The following is a 4,147-nucleotide window of genomic DNA, read 5'->3' as shown; positions in this document are numbered from 1 at the left end:
GTTAAAATAAATGTATATTTGTATACTTAAGCAAAATTGACTATATTTTTGGCCAGTGATCTAACTGTTCCCCATTTGTAGCCAAATCTTATTACCAAAAAAACTGTCTGAATCAAAACTGAAGCAGGTTTTCCTGGTGAAATAATCTGTGCCAAAAGAAACATCTCAGTTGTGTGCTTACGTGTTTTCTTAATCAGAGCATCAACCATTACATTCTAGCTAAAAAAAATAAAAAATAAAGTCCTGTCCCTCAAACCTTACACAAGATGTCCTAAAAAAATATCCACATTAAGACAGACAGAATCATGTGACATGCAGTTGAGGAAACATGGTGAAAAGGGTGAAGGACTCAAAAAACAAAGCTCTAAAAATAAAACACAAAAGGTTGCTCATAGCATCAGTATTTACAGTAACTGTTCTGGCACAGAAAACAAAGGTGCCAAAAAAGGTTCCTAGGAACAGGTGGATAGTTCTTTAAATTATACGAGGAGAGTCTTTTATAAATTTAGATAATCTCGCGAGAGATCGTAGGTTCGAACCCCCGCTCATGCAGCTTTGCCATCAAACTGCCGGCGCTCAGAGGGAGCACAATTGGCCCTGCTCCCTCCGGGTGGGTAGATGGCGTTCTCCCCCCACATCACTCCTAGGGTGATGTCTGCAGCACAGGGCTTCTGTGAGCTGATGTATCAGAACCGAGTCGCTGCGCTTTCCTCCGAGCGTTAGCGCTGTGATGCTACTCGGTAATGCTGCATCAGCAGCAGCTCGAAAAGAAGCGGTGGCTGACTTTACATGTACCGGAGGAGGCATGTGTTAGTCTTCACCATCTTGATGTGTTGGGGCATTACTAGTGATAGGGGGAAACCTAATGAGTGGGTTGGGTAATTGGACGTGTAAATTGGGGGAAAATGGGAAAATTTTGAAATAAAATGACAAAAAATATATTTAAAAAATTAGATCATTTTGGTTTTAGACTGCAGTTTAGTGAGAGCACTAAAGAACGTTTCTTATTTCCTGTCCTTATTACCTAAATAATGCTGTGATTTCCTATAATTTACATATAATTGGTTTATAAAATGTTTATAAAATTCACCAAGATTCCTTTCCAGGCGTTGTGGACGCCAGTTCTTTTTCTTCTTCTATTGTTTAACGGGCAGATGAACCAAACCATGATTTAGTTGCTCCAGACAGAGACTGCTTCTTTTGGTTGGACCCAAATTTTGTTGCTTTGGTCCATATTGTGGTATCTGGTAGCTTTTTAAACCTGCTATTAATTTAGTTTGGACCATACTAAAAAAGTTATGGACCTTGTGCCTCAATAATTCAGTAACTGTACACAGTATCTCTCTTACAATTGTGGAACAAATCTAATCTATAAAAATCATTGTGAAAATTACATTAAGTAGATCAGATATACTTCTATTATAACCAACACACAAAAAGTAATGGAAAAGCAGCAGAATGTAAATTGAACATGAAGTGTTACCTTAGAAGACAGTTTGGGAACGCCCACACAGTTATGAGTTGTTATCATCTGTGAGTGAGGTTGATGGACAGTAATGATCACTACTGGCTGCGTCTGGCTGAAATGGTCCGAGGGTCCGTGGCAAACATGACAAAATCATGGGACACACTACCAGCTCTTGTCCTATGACATGTAGCATAGTAAATAACATTGATTATCTGGTTAAAACAGCATACATCAAGATCTACATGTTAGGCAGCAAGTGAACAGTCAGTTCTTGAAGTTGATGTGCTATGCCCGGTTCACACTACACACGATTTCGGCCAGTTTTTCAGACACCAACAGGTTTTCTTTGATCGCCGGAGGCAAATCAGGCATCATGCGGCGCTCGTCAGTTGCGTAGTGTGAACAACTGAAGACACTCGCTAACCTGTTGCCGACTGATCACCTACGAGTCACAGACACCCTGCAAATATTTAACATGTTTAATATCTGACTCAGTCGGTGACTGGGAGTCAGGTGCAGCGGCTACCTACAGCCATTGGGATCACAGAAAGAGAGAACTACTGGTCCAAATAACATTTCTTGCATTACTAGAGCCGTTTATGAAGAGTCTAACCACTTTTTGTCTTCCCTGTTATAGCAGTAAATGACTGTTAAACTCGAGTAAGTCCTCTATGAATGGGGTGAATGGAGCTAAAAGGTAAAAAGCTATGTTTAAAAGGCTTATAACTGGAGCTTAAAACAATAAAAAGTGATGTCTGCAGTACTGAAACATTTAATATGGCTCTGTTGTTGAGGACACAAGTTCACATTTCAGTATAAAACTGATCAGACATTTATAAACTTTGAGTTAATTCATATGAACTCATTAATTTTGGACTCACTTTAAGGTTTGTAATCTTCTCTAAAGAGATTCTCTGGTTTGGCATCGCATTTTAGTTCAGGTGTGTTCTAGTGATGAAACGTGTTTCTGGAGAGCTGTGAGGTAAGAGAAATCGTGAAATTGTGACCCTGTGTAGCCGATCAGTTGTGTAGTGTAAAAGTCTCAACAACAGAATGATTCGCGATTACAGAACAACCAGTCATGTAGCACAATGACTAACGACTCAAAAAGTTGTGTAGTTTGAACTTGCCATTACAAGTAGGAAAAAAAAGCCAGTCAAACCAGGAATGGAGTCAAAAGGGCCTCAGACTCATTGATGTGACCATGGAGGCTCCATCTCACACCTTAGAATAAAATGTAAAGGATCTGCTGCAAGAGAATTGGTACCAGATACAAAAGAACATCTTCAGAGCTGTTTTGGCACCAAGAGAAGAACCTGCTCAATATTAAACAGATGGCTTTATAATGAAGGACATCAAAAGCTTGGTGCTTCTATTGTTATTGTCTATTGTTCTAGGGCCTTTAAAGGCTCCAGAATCTGTCGTGATGACCTCATGGCTGAAAAAGAAAATTGACCTCACCACAGACCCGATTCTGGCTGCATACGAACAATGTACATTCTCTCAATGACACTGTGAGGAGACAGCAGTGTGTCTGTCTGTCTGTCTGTGTGTGTGTTTGTAGTTTAAAACATTTTTCATGGCAACATTTTCATTGTCTTGTTCTGTTACACACCAAACTTTACAGCAGAAAGTAACAGAGCTGGAAAACAATGAGACAAAATCAGACTAAATACTGAATATAAGCATATTTAACATATATGGTGTTAACAGGAAAGGTCATGTATATCCATGTATATCAATATGGTAGTTAAAATATATAAAAAAAATAATAATAATAAAAAAAATTAACCCTAAGGCATCACTAGTTCCTACAAAATTGCTACAAAATTCTAAAATAATCATTTAATTACATAATGAGGTACAAAACTTTACTTACTGAAAGTTAATTATGTACTTATAAAAGTGTGGGAAATATGTGGGGATTTTCTTATCTAACAGGTTTGAGTTTTTGTGAGATGATAAAAAGGATGTTACTGTTACTGTAATTATTATTTTTTTAAGTCTTTACTAAAAAGAGCAAGTGAAAAATAGGAAAATAAAGACATGCTTAGAATATTGTAGACAGCTGTAGACATTTCTAAAACATCAGAAAACTGTAAAAAGCCAAGAAGGACATTGTTAATCTAGTTTTAGTATGGGTATACAATTTGTGAGTCAGTTCCCTTAAAATATAAAATGCAGTTCATTTAAAAATTTAAAAGTTAATGTCTACAACAATATAATATTAAAATATTCTTGTAATATTTAAACCCACACAACACTAGTTTAGCTTGAACTAAAAAAGCTTTTAGAATATGGCAAATGATTTGTGTATAAACACAAAATGTGGTACAGATTGATCATTTTAAATCTACACTTTGAACAATTGGATTTCTCAAGATCATTATCCAGATTTGTTTAAATGAGCTAAATAAAATATATATTTTTAAATTAAATAATCCCAGAATTGGGTTCATCTCATGATAATGGGCCTACAAGTCAATGTCTTAAATAAGGAAAAAATACAACTGCATTCAGAAACTCATACTGAAAACTTCAGTATGTGGATTAGGGCTAGCTGTACTTTTGTAGTAAAATATATTTTTAATGCACTATTACTAAAATGGGATACAGTATGCTGTTTGTCTTTTAATAAACATACTGGAGAAGAAAAAGAAAATCACAAGGCATGATATA

This window comes from Astyanax mexicanus, chromosome 4, assembly GCF_023375975.1.
Source record: "Astyanax mexicanus isolate ESR-SI-001 chromosome 4, AstMex3_surface, whole genome shotgun sequence".
NCBI lineage: Eukaryota > Metazoa > Chordata > Actinopteri > Characiformes > Acestrorhamphidae > Astyanax > Astyanax mexicanus.
The sequence above is the reverse complement of the archived record's forward strand: the minus strand, read 5'-3'. Positions refer to the sequence as shown.